Below are 15,504 nucleotides of genomic sequence, written 5' to 3' on the forward strand. Positions count from 1 at the left end.
TCAAATTTTGATGTGAGAATTGAACAAGTAGGTCTCAACGTTACTATAATTCAATGGCAATACCAATGCCTTGTCAATACATATATTTGAAAGTAGAGGGTATGCAAATAGATGTGGTACATTTCAAATCTTTTAGTAAGTAAGAAGAGACTCATTGTTGTCAAGAAGGTTTATACTTATGTTATAGAGAACCTAACCACAGTGCTCAACATTGTCCAAAGAAACAACACAATAATAAAATGAGGAGTATGAATATCAAAGAAGAGAATATATTAAAAATGAATTTGTCTAGCTACAATAAGGAGCGTGCAGATAGAATCTTCTATAATATCTAATGAAGGTCCTATTCTCTCCTAAGAATCCTCTCTTTGTTTTATATTAAATATTATTTTAGGACCTAAAAATTACAAAGCCTCTACTTTATTAAATTCAAGAGCCTCATTGTATTTCTTAAATGAAGAATTTGCTAAAATACTTAACATATCTTTAGTAAGGAAAACTAAACATGTTCATATAGAATTCATAGATGGTCATTTGTTGTCTTTTAGAAATGTTACTCACAAAATCCTTCTTATAGAAGTAAAAACCAATAGTCATAATAGCTTTATAGACTTTAATATCATTACATCTTCTTTTAATCCAATCATTTTAGATTTATTATGGTTAAAAAATACAATCCTTGAGTAGATTGGATTTCTTGTACTCTTGACTTTTTTAAAATTATAACTAAGAAAGTAGTTAATGAAGTAGAAAATCACAAGTCTAGTACAATTAAACCTATGTTTGTAGGTGTAAGAGCTTACTTGTATGCTGCAAAAGAAAGATCACCTTGTGTCATTTATGCCACAACTATTTCTACTGGTACAAAGACTTCAAGTGGCATTCTAAGTCAATATTAAGAATTTCATGATATATTTGAAAAAAAGAATGTGGATACTCTTTTAAAACATAGTCCCTATGACTATTCAATTGACCTTGAAGAAAGAATACAATTGCTACTTAGATCAATCTATAATTTATCACAAAATAAGTTAATTGAATTTAAGGAATATATTAAAGAGAATCTAGTTAAGAACTTCATATGCCTTTTCAAATCTCCAGCAAGAGCCACAATTCTATTTGTGAAGAAAAAAGATGGATCATTGTGGATGTAAGTTGATTATCAAGGACTCAATAAGATCACCATCAAGAACAAGTATCCACTACTTTTAATATCTAGACTTCTTGATCAATTGAATCAAGCTAAGTTTTATATAAAATAGATCTACAAGGAGCATATAATTTGGTATGGATCAAAAAAAGAGATGAATAGTAGGCTACATTTTGAACTAGGTACAGAAATTTTGAATATAATGTCATACCTTTTCAACTTATAAATATTAAATAGCTTTTCAACATCTTATGAATGATTTTTTTTAGATAATTTTATTATTTGTTATCTAGACAGTATCCTAATCTATTTTAAGAATATAGAAGAACGTAAACTTCGTGTTGATCATGTGCTACAAAAATTAAAAGATGCAAGACTATATGCCAAGATAAAAAAGTATATATTCCATACTATTCGAGTTGGCTTCTTTAAATACATTATTTCAAATGATAGAATTATGATAGATTCTAAGAAAGTTCAAACTATTATGAATTGAAAGATCTCAAAAATGGTTTGAGATGTCTAAGTTTTTTTGGGATTTGCCAACTACTATTAGATCTTCATAAAGGACTTCTCTCAAATTACAGCTCTATTTTCATATTTGACTTATAAAAATAAACTTCAATAGAATCAAGAAGCAGAAGCAGTATTTGAAGCTTTAAAAAGAACCTTTATTTCTACACCAATCTTATATCCTGTTGACTTTTTTAAGGCATTCTTTTTAAAAATAGATGCATTGGATTTTGTTTTAAATGCTACATTATTATAAATGAGAATAGATGATAAACTTCACCCAATAGCTTTTCATTCTAAAAAATTTTTAGCAACCAAGATCAATTATTAATTCTACAATAAAGAACTGCTTATAATTATGGATTCTTTTTAAGAATGGTGTCATTACTTAGAAGGCACTTCCAATTCAATCATCATGTATACAAATCATAAGAACCTTGAGTATTTCATATCAACTTATTTTTTGAATCATTGTTAGGCTCATTAGAATATGTCCTTGTCAATATTTGATTTCAATATTACTTGTTGGCAAGGAAAATAACAAGGTTTGTCCAATGTCATTTCTAAATATTTTTATCTTACACCTAAAGAAAGAGATGCAGCTTTTGATCAATAAAAGGCAATTTCATTGAAACCAAAATAATTTCATTTTCAAGTAATAAAATCAACATTGACTGTTGATTCAACTTTTCTCAAACAAATTCAATCAAGTATGTCTTTTGATCCTCTAGTTCATGATATTAAGAATATTTCTTCTAAATCTTGTGATATTTCTAAGCTTAAATTCAAGAACAATCTTTATTTATACAACACCTATATTTACTAGAAATAAAAGCAATTTTTTGTGTTCTTCAAGCATGTCATAACTTTCTAGTGGTATGATATTTTGGATACAACAAATCTTTGGAGCTAATATCTAGAGATTTTTGGTGGCCACAAATATAAAAGGCTGTAAAAGACTTTGTTCAATAATGTGACATTTGTTCATAGACAAAAATTCCTCTTCACCAATCTTATGGACTTCTTAAGCCATTACGTATTTGAAAACAATCATGGTCTTCTATTTCTATGGATTTTATTAAGAATCTTCTAGTTTCAGATTTGTGTGATTTTATATTTATGATAATAGATCATTTTATCAAAATGATACATTTTATACCATATACAAAATCTATCACAAGTGAAGAAAGTGCTAAATTTTTCCTTAAAAATATCTATTGATATCATGGATTGCCAAAAGATATTTTATTGGATAAGAGAATTTATTTTGTATCAAGATTTTGTAGAACTCTTTTTGAAATTCTAAAAGTAGACATAAAGCTTTTTTTGGCCTTTCATCCCAAACTAATAAATAAACAAAGCACGTAAACCAAGTTTTGGAGCAATACTTAAGGTATACCATCAATTATCAACAAAACAATTGAAGAATCTTCTTGCCATTGGCAGAATTTGCTTAAAATAATATGATGAATTTTTTTATGTAACAAACATCTTTCTTTGCCAATTATGGTTACTATCCATGATGTCACATAATGTGAAGTCTTGCTTGAAAATGCATTGGGCACTTAGCTGTAGAAGATAAAAAGAATTTACAACAAGTCCTAACCACTCTAATAAAATTATATATAAATTGCTAAAAAAGCTTAAAAAACATAATCAAGCATTAATTAAGTCTAATTATTATTATTTTATTTATTTTTTATTTTTTTATGAAATAAATTATAAAAGAAATATAAAAAAATCCTAAAGAAATCTAAAGAATCTTAAAGAAATCTTAAAGAAATCCAAACCAATTTCTAATTCTAGTCAAATTTTAATTCTAATCAAATCCTAGCCTTAATCAAAATCTAAATCTTAACTAAATCCTAATCCTAAGCAAACCCTAATCAATTTTTTAAATCTCAAATAAATTTCTAACAACCTTACAGGAGATTTTGAAATTCAATAACTAATATTTGAATCATTGATTTCAACTAAAATTTTGTATATTCTTTATTAATTAAGTTAACAATAAGTATAAAAAATTTGAAAAGAATTGCAATTAATAAATAGACTAAAATCTCAAAAATGTGCTCGAGTGTCAGCCAGCCTCCTTCTTTGAACTTGATGCTAATCTCTCAAAGCCAATTATTCTTGATTGAACTGTTACTTTGCTTCCAAATTTTATATACTTGTTAGAAATCAAGTTCACTACTTCTATAAAAAAAAAAATAAATAAATAAAAAAAAAAAAAAAAAATCAATCTAAATTATCAATTGATAAATATCTAAAAAAACCTCACTAGTACTCAAATCCTAATTTCCAAGTCCATAACCCACAAAACCTTCATGCTTGTCAATCTAACCATTCGATCAAATACAAATTCACATTACACATTAACCACAACTACATCTACAAATCCAAAAACTTTCACCCATAGATCTGTTACCAAACTCTTGAAATTGCTCAAAATAATAATTCAAATTTATTTTCTAAAAATGAAAGTCATTGAAAACAACATTGGCTTTGCAAAGCTCTTACAAAGTCATTATCCACTCAAATCCCTCAAAATCAATGCCTACAAAAATCTTATCAAGTCTCCTCCCAAATCCCACTCTTTGAGCTTCAAGTAGAATCCTACTTTGTCCTAAGTGTTTATTTTAGTGGCTGGAGGTCTGATTTTTACCCTATCTCAAAAATGGTCAATACTCGGGTATCAATCTAACCTATCCTAAGGATTTTTTAGTCCAATCCTACCTTCAACTTAAACCTTAGTATTAATTATTTACCTCTTTCAACATGATTTTATCAAGTTATAGTCTTTCTAAGGTAGTAAAAAGATCTCTATAGCCCAGAAGGTAAAAGTACTAATCAACTTTTAATCTACTAAGTATTAAGATAAGAAAATAACCTAAGAGGCTTTTATAAAAATAATATTTAAATACCTTGAATTTTTATTGAAATAAAATAATTAGATAATAATTAAAATTTTAATTTTGATTATAGTTTTACTACATAGTTATATTACATCATGAGCATGACTTGATACTATTGATTTTTTAAAATTTGATAATTCTACTATGGAAGATTTGACAAATTGTTTGTATGAGCTATATGCAATAATGAAGGTGCAATTAAAAAAAGCTCAAGAATGACAAAATATCAATGCAGATGCCTATCGAAAAGAACAACCATAATTTAATATAAGTAATAAGGTATAGTTACTTTGTCATAACATCTCAAGGACAAAAACTCGATGACAAAATAATCCAGACAAATGAGCCTTCACTCAAAGAAAGGTAACAAAATATAAATAAATAAGTATGTATATTGAAAGAGAAACTAGTATGGCTATTGCCAAAAGACAAGAAAACTAGAGATCCTTGAAACTAGACTAGAAGCAAAAAAAGAGTTGACATGAGTGAAGAAGGCTTCACTCTTGTCTCTATATATACTATCTAACTAAGGGCTATGTGGCGACGTTCTAGAGGACCTCCAATATGTGTTGACTTTGTAGGACACATGCCTTGTCTTACAAGGCAAGTTTTTCTAAGTGTGGGCCACATAGTTAGCTTAATCTTCAAGCTAACAACATGTGTGGTACATGGCTAACTTGTTGACCACGTTTCTAATCCAAAAAGTCAACTAAAGACATCTACAAAGTCAAAGCAGCATCTATAAAGCTTCTATGAAGCTTTTATATTAAATACTATAGAATTAACTTACTTCTACCTACTTTTACTTACTTCTACTTATTTGTATATGTAATTACTAGCTTACATGAGTATGTTCGTGACATTACCCCCCTTCTAGGAATGAATTCCACGAGGAGCAATCATCATATGTTGAAGAAATCTATGATGCGACAAATTATATTCGCTACATATTCTGATCTTTGTTCTCTTTGAAGATGATTGATAGGGCCTCTCAACCATCGGTAGTGTCCCATACCAGGATGAGAAGACCATCCAGTTATTGGATCATTGTTGAGGCCTTCATAACTTCCTTCAAATAAAATATTTGGAATACCATCAGGAGTTGTTCCTACGTCTAGTAAAATCACCAAACATCGGGAGTCCCTTCTCAAATTGTGATATCAAATGCATTGTATCTCGCCATCTATTTGAGGAAGAACATGTCATTCTTGAAGATCTTCATCTCGATTGTGTCGTCTTGAAGGTTGTGACAATCGCAATGTCTCATTCGGTAGGTCAGCAAATGAAGGCTCTTGAGTCGAAACCACTGGTTGTTGGTTCTCCATCTCCTAAACGTCACAACTACAAAGAAGCTACGAACAAGGATTGAAAGAAGAATGTTATCTTGCCTAGATGTTGTTTCTTTTATAAAGAAAGTTTTTATCTTATTTTTGATGGATGTCATCGATGAAAAGCCTCCACCGCCTTTGCTGCATTTGCAAGATTCTTTATTGACTGCCATGTGTGTTCACTAATACCATATCCACACCAATGGATAAGATATTCCAATTTATTTTGGTACCGCCTTGAATCTAAGACTTCTTCTACTTCAAACTCTTCATTATTGTCCACATCTTTAAGAGGAGGTAGAGCTTGTCATCTTCTTGGTATGTCCACTGCCTTGTATGGTTCAAGAAGAGACACGTGGAATACTGGATGGATTTTCATTGACTCCAGTAGATGTAAACAATATGCAAATGGATTGATTTATGTAAAAATAGAAATTGGTCCCAACCTTCAATAGTCCAACTTGTCACAAAGACAAGTGGTCTTGATATTGTGATGAAGTAGCCATATCTTATCACCCTAGACAAATGGTGGTTGTTCTTTTCGATAGACATCTACATTGACCTTTTGATGTTCTTGAGCTTCTTTTAACTGTACCTTCATCGTTGTATGTAGCTCTAATAAATGAATCGCCAAATCTTTCGCAGCAGGATTATCAACTTTTGAAAAATCAAAAATATCAAGTCGTGGATGATAACCATAGTTACCAAAGAAAGGTATTTGTTTTATAGAAGAATATATCGTGTTATTGTAAGCAAACTCTGCCAATGGCAAAAGAGTTGTCCAATCATCTAGTTGGTAGTTAATGGTACATCTTAAATATTGCTCCAAAACTTGATTAATACGCTCTATTTGTCTATCAAGTTTGAGGATGGAATGCCGAAGATAGTTTTATATCCACTTTTAAAACCTTGAAAAGAGTCCGCCAAAATCTTGATACAAATTGAGTTCTCCTATCTGATATAATATCCTTGGATAATCCATAATAGCGATAGATATTGTCAAGAAAGAGCTTAGCTATTTCTTCACCTGTAATAGATTTTCTACATGGTACAAAATGTGCCATCTTGATAAAATAATCTACTATCACGAATATAGAATCATAAGAATCTGAGATTAGAAGATCCGTGATGAAGTCCATAGAAACAAAAAACCATGGTTGTTCTGAAATGGGTAATGGCTGAAAAAGTCCAAAAGGTCGATGACGAGGAATTTTTGATCTTGAGCAAACATCACATGATTGTACAAAATCTTTGACTACCTTCTACATTTGAGGCCACCAAAAATCCCTAGATATTAGCTCCAAAGTCTTATTATATCCAAAATATCCTCCTGTTGGGAAGTCGTGACGAGCTTGAAGAACACATAAACGTGCTTCTCCTTCTGGAACATATAGGCGTCCTTCGAAATAGAGTAGGTTGTTCTTGAATTCAAATTTAAAGAGATCATGAGATTTAGAAGAATTATTCTTGATATCATGAACAAGAGGGTCTGAAGACATACTTAACTGAACTTACTTAAGAAAAGTTAAATCAACAATCAATGTTGATTTTATTGCTCGAAGATGAAATTGCTCCAGCTTCAAGAGAACCGTTCTTTATTGCTCAAAAGCTGCATCTCTTTCTTTTGGTATAAGATAAGAACGTCTAGACAAAGCATTAGATAAACCTTGTTGTTTTTCTAGTGGATAGGTGATGATGAACTTGAATCTTAATAAAGACATGCTCCAATGAGCTTGACGATGATTTAATATGTATAATAACATAAAATATTCGAGGTTCTTGTGATCCATATAAACGGTGACTGGACTAGAAGCGCCTTTTAGATAATGATGCCATTCTTAAAAAGAATCCACAATTGCAAGAAGTTCTTTGTTATGGATCTCATAATTGATTTCTGTTGCTGAGAATTTTTTTGAATGAAAGGCTACTAGATGAAGTTTGTCATCTGTTCCCATTTGTGATAAAACTGCATCCTGAGCAAAATCTGATGCATCTGTTTCTATAAAGAATGCTTTGAAAAAATCAACACGATACAAGATTGGTGCAGAAACAAATGCTGTCTTCAAAGATTCAAAAGTAACTTTCGCTTTTTGATTCCATTGGAGTTTTTCTTTACAAGTCAAACATGTAAGTGGAGTTGTAACTCAAGAGAAGTCTTTGATGAAGATCCGATAATAGTTGGCAAATCCCAAAAAACATTGGACATCTCTTACCATTTTTGGGATCTTCCAATCTATAATAGTTTGAACTTTCTTAGAATCCATCATAAGTCTATCATTTAAAATGATGTAACCTAAGAAATCGACTTGAGTAGTGTGGAATACACACTTTTCTATCTTAGCATAGAATCCTGCACCTCTTAATTTTTGTAACACACGACGAACATGAAGTTCATATTCTTTTGGATTCTTAGAATAGATCAAGATGTCGTGTAGATAACATACCACAAAATCGTCCAAAAACTCTCAAAAAACATCATTCATTAGATGTTGAAAAGCTGTTGGTATATTTGTAAGTCCAAAAGGCATGACATTGTATTCAAAATGTCCATACCTAGTTCAAAGTGCAGTCTTTCATTCATCTCTTTCTTTGATGCATACTAGATTGTATGCTCCCCGAAGATCTATTTTTGTATAGATCTTAGCTTGATTCAACCGATCAAGAAGTCCAGATATTAAAGGTAGTAGATACTTGTTCTTGATGGTAATCTTGTTGAGTCTTCGATAATCAATACACATCCGCAATGATCTATCTTTTTTCTTCACAAATAGAATTGGAGCTCCTGCCGGAGATTTAGAATGGCGTATGAAATTCTTGGCTAGATTTTCTTCAATATACTCCTTGAGTTCAGTCAACTCATTTTGTGATAAATTATAGATTGGTCCGAATGGCGGTTGTGCTCCTTCTTGAAGGTTAATTGAGCAATCATAGAGATGATGTTCCGGAAGTGTATCCACATTCTTTTTTTCGAATACATCTTGAAATTCTTGATATTGGCTTGGAATGCCACTTGAAGTCTTTTCATTCGTAGAAACGAATGTGGCATAAATAACATATGGTGATTCTTTCATAGTAGCATGCAAAAAAGCTTTTATACCTATAAATACGAGTTTAATTGAACTGGACTTATGACTCTCTACTTGATTAACTATACTATTAGTTATACTTTTAGAGAAAGTAAGAGTTTAGAAAATCCAATCTATTTGAGGGTTGTATTTTTCTAACCACGATAAACCTAAAATGACTAGATTAGAGGGAGATCTCATGATATTAAATACTACAAATCTATTATGACCATTGATTATTACTTCTAAAGGAAGGGTTTCGTGAGTAATATCTCCAAAAGACAATGGACGACCATCTATGACTTCTACATGAACAAGTTTAGTTTTCTTTACTAAAGATATGCTATGTCTTTTAGTAAATTCTTCATCTAAAAAATACGCTGAGGCTCTTTAATCTAACAAGGCAGAGACTTTGTAATGTTTAGGTCCTAAAATAACATTTAATGTAAAACAAGGAAAGGGCTCTGATGAGAGAATAGGACCTTTAGTAGATGTTGTTCAAGGTTCCAGCCGCATGGTCCCTATTGTAGCTGGACAAACTCGTTTTTCGACATATTGTCTTCTTTCACAGCCATACTTCTCATTTTGTGATTGCGTCATTTCTTTGGACAATGTTGAGTAGTGTGCTTTGGTTCTCCACAATATAAACATAATCCTTCTTGACGACGACGAGTCTTTTCTTGCTTAGTAAGGGGTTTGAAACGTACTGCATCAATTTGCATATCCTCTACTTTCGAATGTATATGTTGAAGAGGTGTTGGTGTTGCCATTGAATTATACTAATGTTGAGGTCCACTTATACGGTTCTCAGATCGAAATTCAAAAAGATGATTGTCGCACTTCACAGAAAAGTCAATTGCTTGACTCAATGTTTGAAGATCAAGTAAATTGAGCATTAATTTTTTTACCTCATATTGTAATCTATAGAAAAATTGGCTAATAAGTGCAGCATCATCCCACTTGATATCAGTTGCAAGTTGTCAAAATTGTGAAGCATACAACGTTACTGATCAATTGCCTTGTCGTAAAATACGGATCTTATTGGTTGCAACACGAATTGCATCATGTTCTCCATACATAGATCGAAACTCTGCCAGAAAAGCCTTTAGATTATCCAATATTGGATCTCGTTGTTCAAAAAAAGATGAAAACCACGATAGTGCTGAGCCTGAAAGAAGCATACCAATGAATCTAACTTGCGATCCTGGAGTTAAATAGCTTTATAGTTGAAGTTCAATCACAAGTTGCACTTGATTGATAAATCCTCGAAACTTAGATCTGGTGCCATCAAACTTCTCGGGTAGGGTAATTCTTGGTTCTCTAACATTGGAAGGACGTTCCACCATAGGAGAAAAGACATGGTTTAGTGCAAATATTGAAGCAGCTCCAATCATTTCTATATCTTTACTTCCTGCCAATCTTGTTGCTCCTTGTCGTGGTAAATTGAGTTGATGCATCGCAAGCATTAACTCTTTCAATTGCTCTTGGATTTGTGCCATTGCATTCTTCATTTCAACAAGTTCTGCCATGATAATACTTAGAAAAGAAAAGATGTCTAATATTGCTCAAGACAAATAGAAGAGAGGGCTTGAGACCAAAGAAAATACTAAGGACAATATCAGTTTAGAAGAGGGTAATCCACAACTTCTAATATGTTTATATCTTATCAAGAAAAAGAGGTAATCCAGTCTTAATCAAGATTAGACAAAGCTCTGATATTGTAGGTGTACTCTTGTGAATCTGTCAAGGACAAGAACTCGATGAAAAAACAATCCAGATAAGTGAGCCTTCACTCAAAGAAAGGTAACAAAATATAAATAAATAAGTATATATATTGAAAGAGAAACTAGAATGGCTATTGCCAAAAGACAAGAAAATTAGAGACCCTTGAAGCTAGACTAGAAGCAAGAAAGGAATTGGCAAGAGTGAAGAAGGCTTCACTCTTGTCTCTATATATTCTATCTAACTAGGGGCTATGTGGCAACGTTCTATAGGACCTCCAATATGTGTTGACTTTGTAGGACACATGCCTTGTCTTACAAGGCAAGTTTTTCTAAGTGTGGGCCACATAGTTAGCTTGATCTTCAAGCTAACAACATGTGTGGCACATGGCCAACTTGTTGACCACGTTTCTAATCCAAAAAGTCAATTAAAGACACCTACGAAGTCAAAGCAGCATCTATGAAGCTTCTAGGAAGCTACTATATTAAATACTATAGAATTAACTTAATTTTACCTACTTTTACTTACTTCTACTTATTTGTATATGTAATTACTAGCTTACATGAGTATGTCCGTGACATAATATTAAGACAACTCATCCTTGTAATAAGTTGGACTATTGTAGGTTTGAAGCTTTTTCTATTTATAGTTAAATCAATCCAGTTGCTTATCGATTATATCTACGAGACTCAATGAAGATCCATCTTGTATTTAATGTATCTCTTCTTGAACCATATAAAATTGTGAACATACTAAAAAGAAGACAAATCACACTTCCTCCTATAGAAGTAAACAATAATAAAGAGTTTGAAGTGGAAGAAATTCTAAACTCAAGGCAATACCAAAATAAATTAGAATATCTCATCAATTTGCATAAATATGATATTGGTGAACGTACATAGGAGTCGATAAAGAATCTTATAAATATAGTAAAAGTAGAGGCTTTTCATCAATGATATCCATCAAAACTAAGATGAAAAATAGTAATTCTTTACTATAAAAGAAACAAGGTCTAGGAAAGATTGCATTCTATCTTCTATGTTTGTTTATGATTTTTGTATATTTGTAACAGAAAAGAAATGGAGAATCAATAACAAGCAGATTCGACTCAAGAATCTTTATTTGTAGGCTTGTCAAATAACACATTGTAATTGTCATGACCTTGAAGATGATGCAATCAAAATGAAGATCCTTAAGAATAACATGTACTTCCTCAAATAGATGGCAAGATATAATGTGTTTGGTATCACGATCTTGGAAAGAACTCCTGATGTTTGGTCATTTTACTAGAAACAGAAATAACTCTTAATGTTGTTCTAAATGCTTTATTTGAAGGAAGTTATAAATTCTTGAACAACGATCAAATAACTTGATGGTCTTCACACCTAGTATCAGACACTATTAATGGTTGAAAGATCCTATCAACCATCTTTGAAGAGAACCAAGATTAGAGTATGTGGCAAATATAATTTGCTGAAACTTAGATTTCTTCAATATATGATGGCTTCTCCTTATAGAACTTGTTCCTAAAAAAGATGGTATTGTCATGGACATACAATTATATGTAAACCAATAATTACCTATATGATTAGATAAAAGTAGATAAAAGTATGTTAATTCTATAATATCCTCTATAGAAGATTCATAGACAATACTTTGATTTTATAGGTATCTTAATTGATTTTTTAGGTTAAAAACGTAGTCAACAAGTTGGCCATGTACCACACATATCCGTAGCTTGAAGAATAAGCTAACTATATGGCCTCACATAGAAAACTTGTTTTGTAAGCTAAAACATGTGCCTTGCAAAGTTAACACATATTAGAGGTCCTATAGAATATCACCACATAGCTCTTAACTAGATAATATATATAGAGGCAAAAGTGAACCCTTATTCACTCTTGACAACTCATTTTTTGCTTCTAGCCTAGATTTAAGAGTTTATAGTTCTCTTGACTTTTGGCAATAGCCATTTCAAATTCTTTTTAATATACATACTACTTTATTGCTATTTTGTCACTTTTCTTTTAACACAATTTTTTTGAGTTTATCCATCTTCTTTCAGTTCATGTCTTTGACACCTTATTCTTTTTTTGCTTGACATGCAAAATATTATCAATGACTTTTTCATCACTCTTTTTTTTTCTAAAATAAATAATAAATGAATCTGTAAGATCTTTCTAAGAAGTAAAATTTCTTGTAGAATACCAAGCGTATTAATCAAGGGTCTTTTTTTTAAGTGTAATTAAAAAAAATGCTAATTTATCTTCATCTATTTTTTTCTTATTAGCTTGGCAGATATTATTATATTCTATGTTGGAAATGTCTAAATCTCTTTTGCCTTTAAATTTGGGCAATCTTGCTTTAGTATGTCTAACAATTAATGCCATATTATTTTTTATTCTTTGTTATAATGGTGTAAGTAAATTAAAAAATTATATTAATAATAGTCTTTATTTTATACTTATAGTAGAATTTTATGAATTTAATTCTTTTGTAAATTTTCTTACAATTGAATAACTTTATTTTTTACTACTTGTCTAATTTGTGTCATCTTTACTACTACAATCTAAATCTTTAACATAGTTTTTCAACTTGAATTTCCTAAAAGAATCTTTTCTTCTATCATGTTGTTTCTTTCTTTCAATGTTTTGTCTATCTATGCTTTTTTTTTTCTTCTTTTTTTTGCTTATGTATTCTATAAATATATTATTGTTTAGTAATTTATTCCCTTAGAGTTTTTGGACGTTTAGGAAATTCAATTTTTTTGTTCATTATTTAATATAGTATCTAACTTTTGTAATTATTTTATAATTACCAAAAAATTCTTTTATACACTATTTTTTAATATAGATCATTTTTTAATGCTTTTTTTTCTTGATCAAACTTAGATATTATTTCTTTCTTCTTTTGTTCTATTTATTCAATCTTTTTGGTTTGATACATAACATAGAATTATTTTATACCATCTTTATTTATGGTTCTTAATACATATGATAAATTTAGTAATTTCTATTCAATAATATTACTTATCTTTAGTAAATAACCTCTATTAATTTTATAAATTTTATGAACTTAATTTCTAAGAATAATAATGTATTTCATCATAGTAGCCAAATAAACACCTAAATTCTCATATCTCAAGAATCTCAAGTATCCCTTCTATGTTTTTACATAAGAATTATCTTTGCACTTATCTTCAATCTTTATAGTTCTTATTTTTGTCAAATCATAGTCAAATAATTCAATCTTAAAATTATCTTTAATTTATTTATCAATTTTATCTAATTTTCTTTTTCCCACTCTTCAAACATTCATATCTTTATGGACTTAATTTTTTCTTAGTCTTCTTCAACCTAATTTTCAACCATCTATATTTTTATTATTTTTTTTGTCTTCAACCTAGTCTTAAATCATCTATATTTTCATTTCATCTTGTAACTCTTATAACTCAATATTAAATCAAAAATATATGAAATAACATATAAGCATGTTAATTTTAATCTCTTTATCATAATTTTTTTGATTATAATAATATATTTTTGAATCTATTTATAGTTTATTATAATAAATTTCTTTTAATAATAATTAAATATAATAAAATTAATTTATTTTTAACTACCATAACTATTAATGGTAGTTTTAACTACCTTATCTTTTAAATAGATAGGCAGCTAATTCTTTTGCCTTTTCACACTCTACTATCTTTTAATCTCTTTTACACTTATTTCTATAAGTTGATTTTTAATTCCAAATTTTATTCTTCTTTTTTTCTTCTTTTTATATTAGTTTATTTCCATCCTATTTTTCTTCAATATATCTCTTTTTATTAATTATAATTTCTAAAGTCAATATATAAAATCCATAACAAAGAGCTTCTTACAATTATGGATTCACTTCAAGAATGGCATCATTATCTAAAAGGCATCTTTAGCCCAATCTCTATGTATACAAATCAAAAGAACCTCAAGTACTTCATGTCAATATATGTTTTGAATCATTGCTAAGTCCATTAGTGTATGTTCTTATCAAGATTTGATTTCAAGATTACTTATCAATTCAAAAAATAATAAGGTTTATCAAATACTCTTTTCAGACATTCTTATCTTGTATCAAAAGAAAGAGATATATCTTTTGATCAACAAAGAATAATTCTCTTGAAGCTAGAGTATTTTCACCTTTGAGCAATAAAATTAATATTGACTATTGATTCAACCTTTGTTAAGCATATTCAATTAAATATTTCTTCTAATCTTCTTATTTATGATATTAAGAATAATTCTTCTAAGTCTCATGATTCTTCTAAATTTGAATTCAAAAATAATCTATTTTAATTTGAAAGATAATTATATATTTTAAAAGATAAAATATAATTGCATATTCTTTAAGTTTCTCATGACTTTCCAATAATTAGATATTTTGGATATAATAAGTCTTTGGACCTAATATCTAGAGATTTTTGGTCGCCTCAAATATGAAAGATAGTCAAAGACTTTGTTCAATCATGTGATATTTATTTAAGATCCAAAACTCCTCAATATCAATCTTATGGACTTCTTCAGCCATTACCTATTCCAAAACAACCATGGCCTTTTGTTTCTATGGATTTTATCACAAATCTTCTAATTTCAGGTTTCTATGATTTTTTTTAATAGATCGATTTATAAAAATGGCATGTTTTGTACCATATGCAAAATCTATCATAAGTGAAAAAAACAACTAAATATTTTCATGACAATATTTATTACAATCATGGATTATCCAAAGATATTATATTAGATACAAGGATACAATTTATATCAAGATTTTGA

Source organism: Physcomitrium patens, chromosome 19 (genome assembly GCF_059467195.1).
Source record: "Physcomitrium patens ecotype Gransden chromosome 19, ASM5946719v1, whole genome shotgun sequence".
NCBI lineage: Eukaryota > Viridiplantae > Streptophyta > Bryopsida > Funariales > Funariaceae > Physcomitrium > Physcomitrium patens.